Here is a 22,165-nt window from a genome sequence, read left to right as displayed (position 1 = left end):
TAACTTTAACATTTTAGTCATTTATTTCCTTAAAATATAAAATGTAATATTTTATTTAATTTAACATATTTAGACATACATTTTATATAAGTTTAAATCATATTTTGAATTTTTGTAAAATTATAAATTTTGAAAATTAAAAAAAATCTAAAAAAAATATTTTTTAATCGAAATATAGGTTTTTCGTTAAAGCGTTTCATTATATTAAATTATTTTTGAGATTATAAAAATAGATATATTATCAAAATAAATACAATAACTTTAAAATTTTAGTATTTATTTAAAATATAAAATATAGTATTTTATTTAGTTAAACATATTTAGACATACATTTTATATAAATTTAAATCGTATTTTTAATTTTTGTAAAATTATAATTTTTAAAATTAAAAAAAAAACTAAAAAAACAATGTTTTTAATCAAAAATATTATTTTCCCGCTTAGTCAAATTCTTCCCCGCTTATTCCCAAAATTTCTCCCCCTTTGCAAATTTTACGCTTCCCCCTTTTTCGATCAATCTTTTAGACAGACTAAACAAAAACAATTCTCTGTCTCAACTCTTTCTTTCAGCCCTCTCAACAAAACTCTCTCTCTCGGCTAACCTCTACATCTCGACCCTCTGCTTACCTCCACTCTTCCCATCACACCTCCGCTACTCTTTGCTCTGTTGGTAAGAGGATTAGCTCGAATTAGGGTCTTTTGGCTTTTTAGAAACTCGAATTAGTAAGTAAATTTATTATATAACCTTGAATTAAGGTCTTCTCTTCATTTAATTTTAATTTGGGCTTTTTAAATTGAAACTCTAATTTTTGAAATTGGGGGTCTTTGAAATCGAAACCCTAATTGGAGCACTGTATGGTGTTTTCATTTACTTCGATGTTTTTAAGTTACTAATTTATTTGAATTTATTCTGTACAGGACCTTTCTTACATACAGTTATGGCCATTGAATCTTTAAGCAAGGATTTGTTTCCTATATTCAGAGCTGAGGTCTATAATTATATTGTTTTTTAATTTCTCATATTTGTTTCTTATATTATTGGATTTGGTTCATAATATTTGAGCATGTTCTATGATTGTATGTTGGGTTTTTGGTATATAATGATTAAACAATAGATTGCAGCTAATTGTATAGAATTTTTGTTTTTGGAAGAATTTTTTTAAATTTATAGTGTTCTTGTTTGTTATATTCATTGTATGTTCTGTTGTAATTTGTTAGATTTAATTCTGCTGTAAAATTATTGTTTTCTCGGATATTTCTTAGTTGTCAACTGAAAACAGTATTCAGAAAACAAACTAGAACTGATTATATTTATCTTATCAATTGGAGCATATGGAAATTTAGTTGGTAACAAGAAGTTGGTGTTGCCAGTTCTCGCTTTTAATGTCATCAATAGTGGATCAAATGCAGGAAACAAACTTGCTATGTAGGCAGATGGAGTTCACAGTTATACTTGATGCAGTCAATTCAGAGAGGTGAAGTGTTTTTTAATGATCTCTGTATATATCGTGAAATATAATTAGATTTTTTCTTTGATGCTGATGGGAAGGAACATGTTTTTAGGACTCAGGAGAATGGTGAAAGTGGTAGTCCTAATGGGAGTGACACCAAGAGGATAAGGCATTTCCTCCCTATCCAAAGCAATGAAAGTGAATACTAGTTTTGCAGAAAAGATTTCAGTCCAGGCCATTGGAAATGCTTTGAAAGGTCAAGACACGGAGAACTCTCAAAAGGCCCTGAGAGTCTTGGATATTATCTTGAGACAGATTGCAGAAAAAACACGGATAACTTACTAACTCTTTTTTTCATTATTAAATAAATCTCTATCGTTATTTTGATATTAATATGTATCATTGTAAATATATATAAATGGGTCTACTACGAGTCTTCGACTATAGTACAACCACTGACACTGGTTAATTTATTATTGTAAATTAAAATTACAGAGACCCCTACCAGGTTGACTGGGAAAAGGTAACGTGTTTGCACCGTTTAGATTCTAGTTCTTATTCTGTGATATTTTTACTGTTTGAATAGTGGACCTTTGCTCTAAACAAACAAAGAGAACAATTAAGAATTTGAGCATTAAGATTACAACTACTAACAATATAAAATTACTACATTCAACGAGAGCAAATGCCCAGAACAGATGTAAGCTATCGCTGTTATATTGATATTAATCTTGGATAGTTGTTTGTACTTTTGCACTTTGGTCTCCTTGCAAAGCTACACCAAGGCATTAACTGCAATTCAAAGATCGTTGCTGGTAGAAAAGTTAAGACAGAAGACTCAAGAAAAGATGAATATCTTGACTGAGGTATCTTAAATTCTTTGTTTAGTCTACTGCAAATATCTTGTATGTTACGTAATGAATGTAATATTGTAATATTCAGCCTGGTCACTAGTGCAGACAATGAAAAAAACAATTATATACGTATGTACTAGTTATTGAGTAATCTTTATAATATAGATGTGAATGCATGATAATAATATAATACTTTAGATCTGAAAATAATGCAGAGGGCCATCAAGCAATCTGATTATCTAAAGCAGCTTAGTTTCAGCATCTCCTACAGTTTGGTCACTTAGCCAAAACTCTGAGGTACATGTAAATTAGCTGGCTAAAGCAGTTCAAGAATGCATACCCATTTTCTCCAGACTCCATTAGTACAAGGAAATATTATATTGAGAGAAAAATATAATAAATAAACTAGTATTAGTTTATTTATATATTGTCTGTTCTCTAAATAATCCAGACTAGTATATATGATTTAATAAATAAACTAGTATTAGTTTAATAAATAATCCAGACTCCATTGTCTGTTTTATAAATTTACTGTTCTCCGTTCGTCTCTCCTGTTTTCTGTGTCCTGCAATATTAAGATTGATGTTAGTGTAACTTACTTGGATTAGTTTTTTATGTACTTTTTGTAGTTATCGAATAGAGATCATGGAGTCGGTAATTTGTGTTAAATTATGTGGCTCATTGGGCATGTACAAGGGAAATTATGTGTTTCAGAATAGCTCTTGTTGGGTCCCAATGTGTTTGTAGAAGGGGGGTTGAATACAAACGGTACCAAATAATCGAATAAAATGCGGAATAAAAAATGTGAAACAAAATTCAAGTTAAATAAAAATATTATTAAACTTGAAATGTGTTACAACAACTGTATCGATTACAAGGTATTAATCTCAAATCAATTATCACAAATCTAGAATAAATTCGACATGAACTTTTTCTATTTTTGCAATAATTAGAATCAAATGCTAAACGCGATTTGAGATTAAGTTCTAGGGATTTTAATCCGCTAGATTGATACACAAGAACAAGATAAAGATTTCTAGTGGATTAGATTTAACATTACAATCTAGAAATTATGATCTTGAATAAAGCAGATGAAGGATGTTATATTTTTCAGAGGCGGCTGCTCTTTGTTCTTGTCTTCTCTCTTTTTGTTAAAATGACTTCTGCTTCTATTTATCAACAGCTGAGTTAATTGAATTGGAATGACAATCCTTTAAGCTTGTATGACTTTCGGTAGGACAATTGAATGAACTAGCAAGACAATCTGAATGAACTAGCAAGACAATCAGAATGAACTAGCAAGACAATCACCCTCCTGATGTAACTTTCGGTATGACAATGTAAAATGGCCTAGCATGACAATCGGTATGACAATCCTGATTGTCATGCTAGTTCATTTTCAATTGTCTTGCTGATTTAAAGCTTAAATTTAATCCAATTAAACTTCTGAAAATTCCTAAAATTCCTAGAATTAAATCAGAATTAATTAATCAATTAATTCAATTAATAAATAAATTATTCTTCACAGATATAATTTATTTTCTTAATTAAATTAGATGAATTAATTAATTAATAGAGAATTAATTCTAGTCTTGAGCAGCAACCATTCTTCTGCAAATCTTCCGAAAATCACTGAAAATTATGAATCAATTCCACCACTTCAACGTTGACACTCGATGTACTGTCTGGTTCATGAGTGACTAACTTCCGTGACGTTTCTTCATGTCTTGACTCTGACACTTTGATTTTCTTCAGATTAAATCCTTGTAATTTATTGATACCCTGACGAGATCTCTGTCACTTGATTAAATCCACGATCTTGATTTATATCACTGAGGCATGATCAACTTCTTGAACTTCTTCCAGTGAATTAACTCCTCAAGTCTGTAGATGAACATTGTCTCTGAATCCTTTGACAGATATTACTTTGCGAGATCTCTCTGACGGTCGATCCACTATTTACTTATTACATTCTTATTTGAGTTGAGTTGAATCCTCGAATATACAAATAGGTCTATGACATATGACTTACAATCTCCCCCTATTTGTTTGTTAGAAAATAACACACAAATACCTAGAGGATAACTCAACTAACAAATAAGAAAAAGATATAAACATACATGCAAAGTAAATAGCAGAAAAGTTCTGGATGAGATATAACATTTTCCAGATTTCAAGTAGATGTTCCTCTAGACTGAACATATCTTCAAGTAGTTCCATCTTCATTTGTACAACCACATTTCCTGTTGAGAAGCCCATATCTCTTGCTTCTCCCCCTATGAGAATCAACTGATTAAAGAAGATCACCTTCGTTTTACCACCTCTCCCGTACAATAGGATCCGCAGATAAAAATCAATGGTACTCCCCTAACAGCTTCTTCCCTTATCAGAAAATCACCTTGTGTTTACCACCTCTCCCGTACAATAGGATCCGTAGTTAGAAACAACAATGGTGTGGTGTAGTGTACATGTAGGATCTTTTTCTTCCTCCCTGCTATTTCTCCCCCTTAGTTGAGGAATCCTCCAAACTATTACTTAAGCTTTTATCTCCCCCTTAAAGAAGGAATGTATGCCGTCGTCTGAAGGAGTTCTCATATTTCACTTGGTTGGAAAAGAAATAACAAGTAGTTTCTGTTTCTTCCTCACTGTGAGTGTGTGATTATGTTTTAGTGTACCTCACATGTGTTTCACTCTTCTCTCCACTCGTGTTTACACTCATTCTCACAAGTGTATCACTCTTCTCTCATAGCTCCATAATCCAGCTGTACCTGCAAGGAAAATCACCTTAGCCATCCTTAAGGAGGTCACAGGTGGTGCAATGGGAGTTCGCAAATCCCCATCCTTGTTAAACTCGTCAGATGAATCTGAGTCATAATTTACAAGTTAATAGTTTCCCTTTTAGGGTTCCAGATTTGAATTCTGGGAAGGTAAACAATGATCCAAAGATTTTAGCATAAAGATCAAGGTTCCCTTCTAATGTCTGTGAAGACATTTCCTTGTGACTCATCAGGTAATATCTGAATCATTGTCAACAAGTTGCCGATCTGCACCTATGTCAGATCCACTATCCGCAGATGCATCCAGGGGATTTAAGCCTGGGGAGGTAGACACTGACCACTGACATATGGCTTTTGGATCAGTATCCTCTCCTAACACCTGTAAAGGCAATTGGTCCACTAACGAACCTTGAACAATCGAATCTGACCTTAAAATGGTCGAAACTCTTGTTTCCGTCAACTCATCCTTTGTGTGTGTAACCTCTCCTTGTGCATCAAGAATTGTTTATGTTTGAAGTGGTGACACTACATCGGATACCTTGGCCGACAGGCAAAATTCAATAGACTCACCCTGTTGAGAGAATGAATCTAGTAACTGTTTTTGTGCCTTTTCAGCCATTACATCTTTTTGAGAAGATGTATGGGGGCTAGCAGTTGTCTCGGTTTAAATACTACTCATCTATGTAGGAGACAGAGCTACTGGGTTGACTACAGAACCTTCCTTATGTGGTGCACTAGGCACTATCTCCCTCACGCTCATTCATACTACATTTAGTGGTAAGAGAGTGTTGGTTGGTTCTGTTTTTGTGTTTGTCTTTACAGTCTGGGATAGACGTTGTGGGTTTTCAACCTCATGACTGTCAATGAAAGAAAGTCATTGGAGACTGAACCTGTAACACAGAATATATGGTAATAGAGAGAAAATGATTTACAATAGTGATTTCAAAAGATTTTACATGAAATAAGAAATCACTAATCTAGAAAGAAGTTTGATTTTGTTTTTTAATATGAATGAGTTTTTGATAAAACATTGATCACTTAGGGTAAAGTCTAAGTAATTCTCATTCATGTCAAAAGCTTACAAATATCTGCAACATAATGTTAACAAGATATCATTGACCGATACTTGTCAAGTACTTTAGATACTAATTGTTATGTTGCATTATCAATATACCACTACACATATAAAACAATATGATTGTGCCTAGTGATAAGAGAGTTATAAATATGACGACTCTACTTATTCATATAAAATTGTAACTGCAGTTAGAGTGCCATACCATGTCCTTGACGATTGCTTGAGCAGTATACTAGTTCATACCAACCTGAAGTGAGATTGTGAAGAAGAGATTGCATAGTCCAATAGATCTGCAGCTGCAAAGTCCATGAACTGTGGTGCACTGACTTCCCTTTTTAACTCACCAACCAGGAGTACACTTGTACACATCTTACTAGAGTACAATTCCAAGTGTAATGAGCAGCAAGTGCCTGATATGTCGTAATATTCTCAAGTCTCGTCACTGGTGCTATATGTTAGATACTGCTTCCTGATAATAACCTAGCACAATATACAAAATTACAATGATAACATTCCCAGCTTGCAAACAGCCATATCCCTCGGATAAACCTTTGCTGTTATCTCCAAAGGTAACCATGGGGCCAGCTTTCTCAATCCACATTTGATAGCAGGGCTCTATCTCCGGTCATATATCTTGATGATCCACTTGTCAAGAATTCACACTACCGGTTACACCTGTTTAATGCCCTGCACTTCAAATGGATTAGACCTTCTTCGGAACCCAAACTTGGTTGGGTCCGGCATACTTGTAGAACTGTCCTTTATCAGGCAACACAACATTTTTAATTTTAATTGTCTCAACTTTCTCAATGACTGAACATTTGACCTTGTAAACAGCCTTAACAAATTTCTGTTTAAGCTTAGGCACAAATGTCTCCTTTCTAGCCTTAGAAGGACTAGCAGTCTTAGACCTATCATGCTTCTTGTTATTCACATGCTGACGAGGAGTAGTCTTATCATTAGACACATGCTTACCATTAAAATAAGCATACATCATATTAAAAGCACAAGACATACAATTAGCAACACCACATGCTTTATGAGAGTGATTAACAGCAGGCAATTTATGCATGGTAGACATGGCATTATTGTTATCCAACTCATGTGTGTCTGAGTTAGTCTCAGTTGCTTTCACAACTTTGACTGGAACTTTCGACTCACTTGACTTGGAAACAATCTTCTCATTAGCATGATCTTCAGCACGTATTTCTTCATGAATAACAGAAGAGGTCGCATCAAATGGTTCAGCAATTGATGCTTTATAGAGGGGTTCATCAACACCCTTAAGCACATGTGGTACTTCCCTCCCTTTAGCACATACATGAGGAGGGGAGTTTATGCCTAATTCTCCAATAGCAGCATTGTAATCATAACCTATTCCAGATGTTTGATTAACAGCTTGCTTACTGTAGAACTCTTTAGCCTTCGAACAAGAATTGAAGTAGGCTCTAACCTTAGTCTCAAGACCGGTGATCTTGTCTTTGAGAATAGTTTCGAGTTTTCTATAACAGTCAACTCTATTCTCTAGAAAAGATACCTGTTCTTTTAATTTGTCTTGATTAATGTGCACAAGTCTTAATTCATTGACCTCTTTCTCAAGGTCTGTGATCTGTAAACTTAACAGTTCATTATCACGACGTGCACAATCTAAGTTACCTCTTAGATGATAAACCATTTCAGCATCAGAAAGTTTTACCTCTATTCTTGACGATGAAGCTTTTCCATCAATAGCCATAAGAGCAAGATTTCCTTCATCTTCATCTTCACTGTCAGTATCATCCCAGCTTCTTCCCTTTGCCAGATAAGCCCTTTCAGAGTTCTTTCTTACTTGCTTTGGCTTCCTACATTCTGTGGCAAAGTGTCCCAACTCATTACAGTTATAGCATCTAATGGTGCTCCGATCAACCATTCATGTTTTGTACCCACCACTGCTGGTGTTAGAGGATGAAGATCCACCTTTCTGGAATTTGTTGTAGTTGGACTTGTACTTAAACTTGGGATTCCTCCTGAATCTGACATGGGAGAATCTCTTGACAATTTGGGCCATTGATTCATCTTCCAATTGCTCCAGCTCTTCCAAGGAATAAAAATCATCACTTGATTGATTTGTAGTAGGAGGATCATATTCTGCTACTAACTCATTTTCCTCACCCTTGGAAAACTGTACCATTCTTTCTAACTGTTGAGATTGTTGTTGTTGTTGACCTTCAGCTACAAGTGCATTAGATGTGCTGACCATTCTATCCTTCCCGTAGACTTCCTTTTGTTGAATCTGCTCCAACTCATAAGTTTTCAACACTCCATAGAGCCTGTCCAAAGAAATCTCACTCAGATCTCTAGCTTCTCTAATGGCAGTGATTCTATGTTCAAGATGAGCTGGCAGTGTTAAAAGGAACTTTTTGTTGACCTCCCTGATTGAATAATACTTTCCATTGATGTTCAGGTTGTTGATCAACGCATTGTACCTCTCAAACACTTCAGTAATTCCTTCTCCTGGATTTGATTTGAAATGTTCATATTCAGAGGTTAGGATTTCCAACTTGTTCTCCCTAACTTCCTCTGTGCCTTCATTAATCACCTCAATAGTTTCCCACATGTGTTTGGAATTTTTACAGTTCATCACATGTCTGTTCATCAAGGGATCAAGGGAATCAATTAATATTAATTGAAGGCTGGCATCCAAGGAGGCTTCTTCCTTCTCAGCAGGAGTAAAATCTTCAGGCTCTTTTGGATAGGTTCTAGCTTCAGTAGTCACCACACCATCTATTATTACCTCCGGTTCAATAACCATCGGAGTTTTTATACCCTTCTTTAACAAGTTTGAATATTTGGGATTTGCAACTTGTAAAAATAATAGCATCTTCTTCTTCCACATGATATAATTCTCTTTATCAAATTGTGGAATTTTAACGGTTCCAACTTTATGTGAAGTCATTATGAATTTTTGAATAAATAAAAATTCAAGGAGTTGAAAAATCACAAAAGTCTAGGATCTTGATTTGTTCGTTAATCAGAAGGCTCTGATACCAATTGTTGGGTCCCAATGTGTTTGTAGAAGGGGGGTTGAATACAAACGGTACCAAATAATCGAATAAAATGCGGAATAAAAAATGTGAAACAAAATTCAAGTTAAATAAAAATATTATTAAACTTGAAATGTGTTACAACAACTGTATCGATTACAAGGTATTAATCTCAAATCAATTATCACAAATCTAGAATAAATTCGACATGAACTTTTTCTATTTTTGCAATAATTAGAATCAAATGCTAAACGCGATTTGAGATTAAGTTCTAGGGATTTTAATCCGCTAGATTGATACACAAGAACAAGATAAAGATTTCTAGTGGATTAGATTTAACATTACAATCTAGAAATTATGATCTTGAATAAAGCAGATGAAGGATGTTATATTTTTCAGAGGCGGCTGCTCTTTGTTCTTGTCTTCTCTCTTTTTGTTAAAATGACTTCTGCTTCTATTTATCAACAGCTGAGTTAATTGAATTGGAATGACAATCCTTTAAGCTTGTATGACTTTCGGTAGGACAATTGAATGAACTAGCAAGACAATCTGAATGAACTAGCAAGACAATCAGAATGAACTAGCAAGACAATCACCCTCCTGATGTAACTTTCGGTATGACAATGTAAAATGGCCTAGCATGACAATCGGTATGACAATCCTGATTGTCATGCTAGTTCATTTTCAATTGTCTTGCTGATTTAAAGCTTAAATTTAATCCAATTAAACTTCTGAAAATTCCTAAAATTCCTAGAATTAAATCAGAATTAATTAATCAATTAATTCAATTAATAAATAAATTATTCTTCACAGATATAATTTATTTTCTTAATTAAATTAGATGAATTAATTAATTAATAGAGAATTAATTCTAGTCTTGAGCAGCAACCATTCTTCTGCAAATCTTCCGAAAATCACTGAAAATTATGAATCAATTCCACCACTTCAACGTTGACACTCGATGTACTGTCTGGTTCATGAGTGACTAACTTCCGTGACGTTTCTTCATGTCTTGACTCTGACACTTTGATTTTCTTCAGATTAAATCCTTGTAATTTATTGATACCCTGACGAGATCTCTGTCACTTGATTAAATCCACGATCTTGATTTATATCACTGAGGCATGATCAACTTCTTGAACTTCTTCCAGTGAATTAACTCCTCAAGTCTGTAGATGAACATTGTCTCTGAATCCTTTGACAGATATTACTTTGCGAGATCTCTCTGACGGTCGATCCACTATTTACTTATTACATTCTTATTTGAGTTGAGTTGAATCCTCGAATATACAAATAGGTCTATGACATATGACTTACAGCTCTAATGTTGGAACCTCTGTTCTTCGTTCAACTTTCACTGGCAAAAGCTTGAGAGAAGCGAGATTTAATAATTCTTGCATCAATAATTATTATAGCAATTTCAAGATTGTGGCAGAAGTTGATGAAGAAAAGTAGAGCAGCAAGGATAGTGTAACACCCCCAAATCCGGGGTCGGGGATCCGGGTTGTCACGAGTTCCATTTCCCTTAATAACACCCAATCTTAATAATTACTCAACTACTCTGTACTGTGACCCCACAATAAACACACACACCACACGTTATAGTCTCAGAGATGAACATCCAAAAATAACCACAAGTCATTTTATTCCACAATTATATGCCAATACACCTTAAACAGGTTTCTGAATAAATTTACATTTCTTTGCCATTATTACAATTCATAAATATACATAATCTGATACATCAAAAGTTGAAAGCCTAGCCTATTGGTAGTTCCTACCTCAGCTATGGCGGCATCAGTGCTTCTAGAAAACTGCGGAACGTCTCCTAACCTCTTGCGAATCGGGAGCTTGGTCCGGTTCATCTTGTCTATCTGATGTTGTGTGATGAAAGAAGAAAGCAAGGGTGAGCAGCAAGCCCACCAAAATAATATGTATAATGATTAATAGTATATGAGCCTTCTCTTAGTACTCATGAAAGTCTTGGTCAAAAGAAATGAACCAAGTTGATATCTTAATGCGATGAAGTCGCAAAATATTCAGTATATATATATACATATATACTTTTCAAAATATTGGAAGTCCTCTTCCATGCATAATATACACAAAGTCCCAGTGTATAACTGTATAAAAAATATCGTTGCAAGGTGATCTCATATATCTAACCTTGTCTCAATGTTTTTCTGAAAGTCTTTGTCATTCGTAAGATAATCATTTACTAGATATAAGTTTAAAAGATGAAGTTACAAGATACTCCAATATACTTATATCTTTTCTAAATACTACTTGAACTACCACCGTTCAAGTTATAATTAGTTCAAAAGTTCATCACATAGATGAGACTACAAGACCAGATTTGAATAGATTAAATCTTTAAAATATCATCAAAATAAAATGAAGTTACGAGATACTTCATTTGATGCAAACATCATTTTGAAAACTTGACCCTGCCAACACTCAGCAATCGCCCAACCGTAGCCTTTCTATCGAAGTGCTCTGGGTAGTGTTGCAGAAATATCCAATTGGATGATGAACTCATTACGGGAGTTTACCGCGCCAGGAAGACCACTTACGATGATCAGTCGTAGTAGTGCAACCCCACCATTTTCTACATGTAGAGGAGAACCTGTCGGATTTACTTGTCAACCGAACACTGAACTCCTAAGGAATGGACCGCCTTAGCGGAACTTCCAGGCCATTTGGGCCAATATAATAAGGCTGGGCCGGCGCTACTCGACCACTTACGCCACTCCTAGTTCAGATGAAATCCATGACTCTGAAACGTAAAGCTCGTCCCCCCTTTCCCCAAGTAGAAACTTGTTGATACGGCTCCACCAAGAAGTCGTATCTAGTTGGAAAGGAAAACTCACCGATATTTCCCAGGCGATGCCTGTTAATGGATTAACTTGTTCCAAGAATTTTACTTCCCGAGTATTGGGTAAGTAATCAAAAACTCTTTTATCAAGACAGCAACCTTGTTGCGAATATAAAACACACCACAGAGCCGGATCCCTCAGGTTTTGAGCGAGTATTTAAATCCCCTTCGAAAGGAGGATCTTAAATATAAAAATGAGTTTTGGGATCCGCTCTAACTTTTAAAAATCATTTTGAAGACTCGCAAAACATTTTTAAGAATGTTTGGAGTGATGCTGATTTAACAAAATAAATCAGTCCCAATATATTAGAAAATATCTGAATATTATTATTTAAATAATATTCCCATAAAGAATAATCTTTATAAAAATAATTGAAGTAGAAGTATTAAAACTTATACTTGAAACGAGTAGCAAATAATCAAAGATATACTTATACGAAAGTAATATCTTTATTTGAATAATCAAAAATAAGTTTGATTATCGACACCTTATTCTTTAATACAATAAAGAATATTATTAAGTAATAAGCGGAGTCATAATACCTCGAATGAATACTATAAATAATATTCATAAAATAAAGGAGTCATACATCCTCAAATGAATATCCAAGTAATATTCAATAATAATATAAACTGAGTCATAAGCCCTCGAATGAATATTCAAATAATATTCAAATAATAAAATAAACTGAGTCATAAGCCCTCGAATGAATATTCAAATAATATTCAAATAATAAAATAAACTGAGTCATAAGCCCTCGAATGAATACTCAAAATAATATTCAATTAAGTAAAATAAAGGTATCGAATAAACCTTATTCGATCAATAGTTTTAAAAACTATATCCATATATATATATATATATATAATATACTCGGGAACATCGACTCCCGATTTAGAAATATGTTCACCTTTTATCCCCTATACTAAGGGTATACGCAACTACTTGCTTATTTCTAGCATAGGTATTATGCAACTATAAGCATTGAAATCAACAGATAGATAACCAGATTACGAAACAGACATGCATATATACCATATCAGCATGCTCCAATATATCGCAAAATTTGCTAATAACAATCATGCAATATCACAAGATAATGCATATACATATATTTACATCACAACAACAGTATAACGGGTAGAAAACTTGCCTGAGCGACTGGGGGTTACGAATGGCTCGGGACGAGTCTGGTAACCTATAAGCAACAAGTAAGTTGGAATTAAACCAAAGTCACTTGTAAATCTATACTCTAACCGACTCAGACTCTAACGCTCGTTTTGCGCTTAACGATTTACTTAAATCGCTCGAGTACCCTCGGCTCCATCATTTTTAATAATTTACCCATTACGAGTTTTAAGGCGATTCTTTCGCGAGTGTCTTATCAACTGCCTAACACACTCTACATAAATGTTTCATGCTCCAATTAGTCATTTAAGGGCCTTAACCAAGGTTTCAAAGTAAGGCGAGGGGTAAAGGTTCGTTCGCGAAACACCGTTACGTAAAACGGTCGTTTCTCCTAAACCGTACATCGGATTCAAGAAAACCACATATCAAAACGAAGCTTGAAACATAACCTATCTAAGCATGGAAGTGGTTAGTTTATAGAAGTGGGTGTTCGGGTCCAACAGTTAATCACAAAACAGTTTATAGAAAATCGGGCATTACGACGGCTATAACCTAACGATTTCCAAAGTTTAAACTACACCAAATCATCACCAATTCAACAACAATCCAACATCCATCAACATCAAACTAAACCCATTCATCTAAGCACTATTATCATCCAAACAAACCAAACTTAAAACTAAGGGTTCAAGAGTTTATACCTTCCTTGGAGAGTGGGTAGTCACTAACAAGCCTCTAGGAACCTTGATCTATGCTTAATCAACCTTAAGCTTTCATGAAAATCAAGAAAATCAAAGTAAGTTACTATTCACTACTATTCATCATCATCTTTGATGAGTGGATTAGCTATGCAAACCATGGAATCTTGATCTTAAACTCATGGTATAACTAAGTTATGAAATATAGGATCCAAGGAAACAAACCTTGTAATTTTCCATGGCCTAGAACTTGAGTTTTGAAAATCTATTTCTTTATTTCTTGAAAAGGCCGAATGGAAGAAGAAAGAAATGGGGGAGAGATTTTGCTTGCTTGTCTTGCCTTGATATTTGTGCAAAGAATGCATGGTTGTGGTTAATTATTGGCTAAATATCTTGTTTTCACTTGCTTATGTCATTGCTTGCATCACTACTTTGCCACATGTCTCATTCTTGTGGTGTGATGATGTCACCTTGCTTCTAACCACATGTTTTAGCTTATATTAGAAGCTTCCTTCTCATGTTACTTGCATGTGCTTGCCCCTTGGACGTTTATTTATTTTACGGTTCGCTTAACTCTCTTTCTCGTTGATCGTTTGAGGAATCGCACCCGGGATCTTATTACTTGGGTTTCCTTAACCTTTCTCAATACATTATATTCCTTTTTATAATCCTCTCTTATAATCCTTGAATTTAAATCCCTTTAATCATGTTACCTTATACTCAATTCTTTCGGTATCTGGTGGATTTTCGAGAAAAAATCAAAGTGTTCGGAATTGGATTCTGACGATCTTTACATACACTTATTTACTTTATGGAATACTAATACGATCTTAGAATATCCATAACAGAACCCCTACATAGTGTGGCATGAAAAGTTTTCTCATTCAGCAAAAACACTATTCATAAGGGTTTCAAAAATTTCCAAAAATTGGGGTTATTACAGTCTCCCCTCCTTAAAAGGATTCCGTCCCGGAATCAAATAGAAAATGAATAGGGATACTCTCTTAGCATTGCACTTTCTAACTCTCGAGTAAATTTTCCCACATTGTGGTTCTACCACCAAACTCTGACTAGTTTGATAACCCTTCTCCTAAGCACTTGTCCCTTTTCGATCTATAACCCTTCCTGGTTGCTCCATATAGGTTACGTCTGGTTGCATGTCTATGAACTCATATGCCCCTATTTATCTGGCATCCGAATTACATTTTCTTAACATTGATACGTGGAACACGTTATGAACTTGCTACATATTCGGGGGTAGGGCTAGCTCATATGCTATCTTCCCAATATGTCTTAATATATCCAAGGGTCCAATAATTCGTGGACTTAGCTTCCCTTTCTTTCCGAACCTCATCCTTCCTTTCCAAGGGAATACCTATAACAACACTAGGTCCCCTACTTCCTATTCTTTGTCCTTTCGTGTCAAATCAACATACTTCTTATGTCCATCTTGGGCTACTACCAGCCGTCCTCTGATTAAATCTATTAAATCCTTGGTCCTTTGGACCACTGCTGGTCTGAGCATCTTGCGCTCTACAACTTCATTCTAACATAAGGGAGATCGACGTTATCTTCCCTCAAGGATCTCATAAGACGACATCTCGATACCTGACATACGATCTATTATCGTAAGAAAACTCAATCCGTGTTAAGTGATCATTCCAAATTCTTTCAAGTCTATTGCACAGACTCTCATTATAGCTTTAACATTAGAGCTTTTGCTTCTCAATACCCATTCTTTTCCAGTTCGTAATCACTACTACCTTCCGTTCCTAATATTATACTGGTTATACTTTTGCTCGTTAGCGTTCTATAACCTTTTAATAACCATGCCAACCTTAGTATCACGAATGTGTTTCCATTTCGAATACTACCACAACTTTATTACTCCTTTTTCAGCTGTTTCTATTTTCGAAAGCTTGATCCTTCATATAGAAGTAAAAGAATTTATTGAGAGATCACTATGATCATGAACACTTGTTATATCGCATTGTTAGTACAGAAGGTGGCCAGCCTTTAGTACTTGACAAGTAATTAAACAATAGCTGGTATCCTACTAGGCTTCTATCACACAGATAGATAGTCATTCGGCAATACCTCCCCTTTCTGGAAGGGTTGTTCTTCTCAGCTTACATGAAATGAAAAGAAGAGAAAAGAACGAATTGAAGAGAATTGTATATATGAAAAAAATATACTGCCACAAAATATCTGGCTTGGAACCTACCTCTGAACTATAGAGGTTTGTCATAGGAGAACAAATCATATACGTATATAAATCAACATTAAGCATTATAGCCTCGTATTTCCCATGCCTAAATATTTTCGCTATCCCGTCCATTATTCTATGGACCCACACTCTTCCTCGAGCTTATACACAATCACCTTTGAAACTCCCTCGACATCAAAAATCGAATCTGGGATCTCATTCTAGACATCATCGTTACTAGAATTCTATGCTTGCACCGCAACCTTCCTCGTATAATAATACGACTCTCTATTGATAAGAAAGAATAATTATTCACTAGGTAGATACTCTACTTAATTAGTCTATCAATGATAACTTATACACTACCACGACCCGATTAGTGGTACTCAATCTCAACACCCATTCCAATACAACTCTCACGGTTGTAATCAGCTCAATACTCGCAGAATCATTGCTGCCTTACTATGGTCCACCACTGACCTACTGTCGTCATTCATTTTCCATGAAGTCTTAATAGCTAACCATACGGAGTCCATACATGTCGTATCAAATCCTTCTAAGGAGGTAACATAATCACCATTCATGATTCATGGAGTACACTCCTGATCCTGACATACATACATGACATGAAGCATATAAAATTGCAAAAGAGTTTCAATCAAAGCACCGATAGCAGGTTAATACCATTCTTAATCATATGCCTTCAATAGAAGACTTAACTCAAAGGTTTGTTTGGTCCTTTTTGAAACATGGTCCTGGCTTATCTCAAGATAGGACCTTCTAAGATAGATAGCCCGTTCATGGCGATTACACAAATTAAACCTTTACCAACTACTATTACGGTTGGGTATTGCACAGTCATCAGAAGGAATGTCAATCTTTCAAATCATAATACAATCTTCACGGCTTTAACCATTATCATTGTATTCTCCTGGCACGAGCGCCGATAATTATCTTTTTACCTTTAAAGTGTCGGCCACCTCTTTGGCCTTTCCTGATAGTAAAATTTCCTTACAGTCAATGTCATTTTAACCACCTCCAAATAATTTTCTATCTCATTTCAATCACAGCTTATGTGAAGATGTTTTCTTTAAAGTCTGATGAGTAAAAATAAAAAATTTATCACCATTTTTCCATAAGTTATTGCCTCATTCTTTAGAGGCTAATCACTATCAAGACTGACTCTCAATCATACTTAGAACATCTTTTATCTTAAGTCCTAATTGCCCTGAATAATTTTGACCATTACTGGTTCGATCCATACTTTCTCGTGGTTTAACACGTGCCCCACTTGGCAACATATAATTACGTCATATTTCCTTTATCAACATTTCTATTCTTGAAAATTTTGAATATTACCTTTCTCCTTGTAAAACCTCTAAGGTTATCCTTCAATCGTTCCTCCTGTATTCCCTAGATACAGGGCATATTAAAATACCATTTACTATTACTAGAACCATTGTCTATATACTTCTGAAAAATTTCCCCACTGATTCTTAAAGGTTGTTGTTACATTAACCCTTTCCAAATCATACTGTCAAAACTCATACTGTCCCTATTAAGGGTGAAATGCCAACCTTTATGCATTCCCCTAGGATTCATTTTAAGTTATCGAAGTTATATCCTTAATCCCATCTTTAAAAGGTACTTGCATCCTTTCTTGGACAAATCAAGTCATATATCCTTGATAGATTATCTTATTCATCATTCCCACCTCGATAGTCTATACCTAACTTCATAATAGCATCCTTATTCAAATTGAGGTCAATCCATATGGCCTCCAAAAGATAACAAGGGTCATGCGCTTTTCTTTCCTGATTTGGTAATGATAACATGGATGTTCTGGAAGATATTGGTCGTGTTCAACGTGAACTTCTTCTTAATAATTCCTTATTTACTTTTGTTGTTTATCTCAACAGTCACCTCAATGTTGGGATATCTCTCATACCTGGCGTCTCCCTTTCTGAGTATCGAGCCACCGGTCTTACATTTCACATTATTGAAGGTCACTTCCTTCATCCAATTCTCCTACTTTCTTACTTTCTTGTCTCCTTAGTCTATCCGCGTCTTATTATTTATCCTTCGAACTATCGAAAGGTTTCCTTGAATCCTCCCAACTTAAAGGGGATAAAATATATGTATCTCTTAGGCCTTCAACCATCAATTTTAACTCATGGTAAATCACCCTCATCCTGACGATTACATACTTTTCTATTTCTATTGCTACGAGTCTTTAGGGTTTCCTCATACCCATCTTCCTTATCATTCCTCCAACTTTATCGCCTTTATATTCCTTTCCACTTCAATTTCTTTTTATTTTCGTTTCCATTACAACCATTACATGAACCAACACTACATAAGCATTGATTTCAACCATCCCGTCATTCTGGATTCGTGTCCTCAGAACGAATCTTGACAACTTTTACATCTTAGATTCATAATTCATCATACTCGTCTGCTTTTGTTCTGGCTCTAAAGCTTTTACACTATCTCCTTATCTTTGGGAATTACTTTCCCGAAAACAATTGACTGAACTTAAATCAGTTTATTCTAACCTCTGGCTCCGTGCCTTTCTTGGTCTTTCACCAGCGGGTGGTCTCTCTCTTAGGAGGGTAAGTGACAAAAACGGTCTTTTGTGGTTCATCAATCATTTAGAATCTCAAATGATTCCTCTATTTCCTTTAGCCAGGGTCTTGCCTCGACTGGGTCAGCTTGTTCCTTGGAACTCTGAGAGCTTAGCGACTTAGAGGTCCTGAAAGAATTTCATACCACATTGTTTCCTCAAGGTGGTGGTTGGGGATAATAGTCTAAGTTCTGTCTAGACAGGTCCATGAATTGCCGTATAGGAGTACCGTCTCGGGTCTCCTTTCCTTACTCGACTTTCTGTTTCCTTAGTATGAAATGTTTCATCCTACTCCCCATAATTGGGGTCATCTTTTAATTTAAAATCCTCATTTTCCACTTCATCATGTTATGGGTTCCTTTTGTCTTGGTGGCAACCTCCCTGACTATCACGTTCAGGGTTTGCTCTAACTCTTATTCCTCAAACTAGCTTTCATCTAAGATTTCATCTTTAAGCTCTTAAACATTTGGAACCCAAATTCTATGGGAATACCTCATTATTCCCTTATCATCTCTCTCGGTATTAATCTCATATCTATTTGTTGGCTCTCTGCCTTCATTCATCACTTTTACTGGCACAATATGTTCTTTTCCAATAATTCGGGCTGTATTGCTATCTCAAACAGCTTTTCGGTACCGGCTCCGGTTACCTTCACTACTATTTCCATTTTCTCAAAATCTCTTATAAACTCTCCAAAAGACATTATCATCTTGAGTCTCTCCTTTTTACTAAGGGCATCAGCCACCATATTGGCTTTCCCCGAATGATAAAGAATCTCCCAATCATAATTCTTGATTAGCTCTAACCGCCTCCTCTGGCGTATGTTGAGCTCTTTCTACGTAAAAATGTACTAGAGCACTTATGGCTTAGGTAATTCTCGCACTTCTCTCCATACAAGTAGTGCCTCCAATCTTTAGGGTAAACTATTGCCACGAGCCTAAGCTCATGAGCGGGGATATCGAATTTCATACTACCTTAATTGTCTTGACATGTACGCGATTACCTTACCGTGCTGCATAAGCACGCACCCTAAGCCCTTGTGCGAAGCATCACTACACTTCACAAAATCTCCTTTTCCATCCGGCAACGCCAGCATAGGGGCCATCACCAACCTCTGCTTCAGTTTTTGAAAGTTGTTCTCGCATTTCTCTGTCCATTCGAACTTCTCAGTCTTACGAGTAAGCCGCGTTAAAGGGGCTACTATCTTTACAACTTGAACGAACCTCCGGTAGTGACCGGCCAATCCTACCTCTAGTAGTCGACCAAACCATGGTCATCAATTCATCAGTGGTCCTTTATCCAATCCTGTCAGGATCCTCCATGGGATCCTCCTCAACAACTATCCCTTCTAGGACAACATCCTCAACCGCTAATCCTCAATATCAACATCATCCGGTCCTGCATTAGGACACTCTATCGGATCCACAATCCGATCTCCAATTAGTAATAAAATATCATCGCGATGTTGCTCCTCAACCTCAGGGTTCGGAGTCCCGCTACCATATACGATAACGAACTACGCTCCTATCATGATATTTATAAGGGTTCCCATAAGGGTTTTAACTGTCAGTGCTACGTTAGGTAGCCCGACTATGAACTTGGCAAGAGTTCTTATTATCTTAGTTAACTTATTATCTTAACGTCCCATCATCTCTGAGGTTTATAACGCTTGGCTCTGATACCATTTCTGTAACACCCCCAAATCCGGGGTCGGGGATCCGGGTTGTCACGAGTTCCATTTCCCTTAATAACACCCAATCTTAATAATTACTCAACTACTCTGTACTGTGACCCCACAATAAACACACACACCACACGTTATAGTCTCAGAGATGAACATCCAAAAATAACCACAAGTCATTTTATTCCACAATTATATGCCAATACACCTTAAACAGGTTTCTGAATAAATTTACATTTCTTTGCCATTATTACAATTCATAAATATACATAATCTGATACATCAAAAGTCGAAAGCCTAGCCTATTGGTAGTTCCTACCTCAGCTATGGCGGCATCAGTGCTTCTAGAAAACTGCGGAACGTCTCCTAACCTCTTGCGAATCGGGAGCTTGGTCCGGTTCATCTTGTCTATCTGATGTTGTGTGATGAAAGAAGAAAGCAAGGGTGAGCAGCAAGCCCATCAAAATAATATGTATAATGATTAATAGTATATGAGCCTTCTCTTAGTACTCATGAAAGTCTTGGTCAAAAGAAATGAACCAAGTTGATATCTTAATGCGATGAAGTCGCAAAATATTCAGTATATATATATACATATATACTTTTCAAAATATTGGAAGTCCTCTTCCATGCATAATATACACAAAGTCCCAGTGTATAACTGTATAAATAATATCGTTGCAAGGTGATCTCATATATCTAACCTTGTCTCAATGTTTTTCTGAAAGTCTTTGTCATTCGTAAGACAATCATTTACTAGATATAAGTTTAAAAGATGAAGTTACAAGATACTCCAATATACTTATATCTTTTCTAAATACTACTTGAACTACCACCGTTCAAGTTATAATTAGTTCAAAAGTTCATCACATAGATGAGACTACAAGACCAGATTTGAATAGATTAAATCTTTAAAATATCATCAAAATAAAATGAAGTTACGAGATACTTCATTTGATGCAAACATCATTTTGAAAACTTGACCCTGCCAACACTCAACAATCGCCCAACCGTAGCCTTTCTATCGAAGTGCTCTGGGTAGTGTTGCAGAAATATCCAATTGGATGATGAACTCATTACGGGAGTTTACCGCGCCAGGAAGACCACTTACGATGATCAGTCGTAGTAGTGCAACCCCACCATTTTCTACATGTAGAGGAGAACCTGTCGGATTTACTTGTCAACCGAACACTGAACTCCTAAGGAATGGACCGCCTTAGCGGAACTTCCAGGCCATTTGGGCCAATATAATAAGGCTGGGCCGGCGCTACTCGACCACTTACGCCACTCCTAGTTCAGATGAAATCCATGACTCTGAAACGTAAAGCTCGTCCCCCCTTTCCCCAAGTAGAAACTTGTTGATACGGCTCCACCAAGAAGTCGTATCTAGTTGGAAAGGAAAACTCACCGATATTTCCCAGGCGATGCCTGTTAATGGATTAACTTGTTCCAAGAATTTTACTTCCCGAGTATTGGGTAAGTAATCAAAAACTCTTTTATCAAGACAGCAACCTTGTTGCGAATATAAAACACACCACAGAGCCGGATCCCTCAGGTTTTGAGCGAGTATTTAAATCCCCTTCGAAAGGAGGATCTTAAATATAAAAATGAGTTTTGGGATCCGCTCTAACTTTTAAAAATCATTTTGAAGACTCGCAAAACATATTTAAGAATGTTTGGAGTGATGCTGATTTAACAAAATAAATCAGTCCCAATATATTAGAAAATATCTGAATATTATTATTTAAATAATATTCCCATAAAGAATAA

The 22,165-nt window shown here is 35.7% G+C and overlaps 1 long non-coding RNA gene across 6 annotated transcripts; it reads left to right on the top strand.

Moving 5' to 3' along the window:
• Positions 1–498: 498 nt before the first annotated feature.
• On the top strand, positions 499–10,652 carry LOC141706270 (uncharacterized). 6 transcript variants are annotated; one of them, XR_012568738.1, is made up of 6 exons: positions 499–723; positions 919–989; positions 1,411–1,475; positions 1,564–2,317; positions 2,521–2,602; positions 10,619–10,652. It is a non-coding gene; the product is annotated as an uncharacterized LOC141706270 (long non-coding RNA). The 6 variants fall into 6 exon arrangements; XR_012568736.1 differs by having other exon boundaries at positions 10,609–10,652; XR_012568735.1 differs by having other exon boundaries at positions 10,599–10,652.
• The last annotated feature ends 11,513 nt before the right edge of the window (positions 10,653–22,165 follow it).

Source organism: Apium graveolens, chromosome 2 (genome assembly GCF_009905375.1).
Source record: "Apium graveolens cultivar Ventura chromosome 2, ASM990537v1, whole genome shotgun sequence".
NCBI lineage: Eukaryota > Viridiplantae > Streptophyta > Magnoliopsida > Apiales > Apiaceae > Apium > Apium graveolens.
This window is presented reverse-complemented; position numbering and strand designations above follow the sequence as displayed.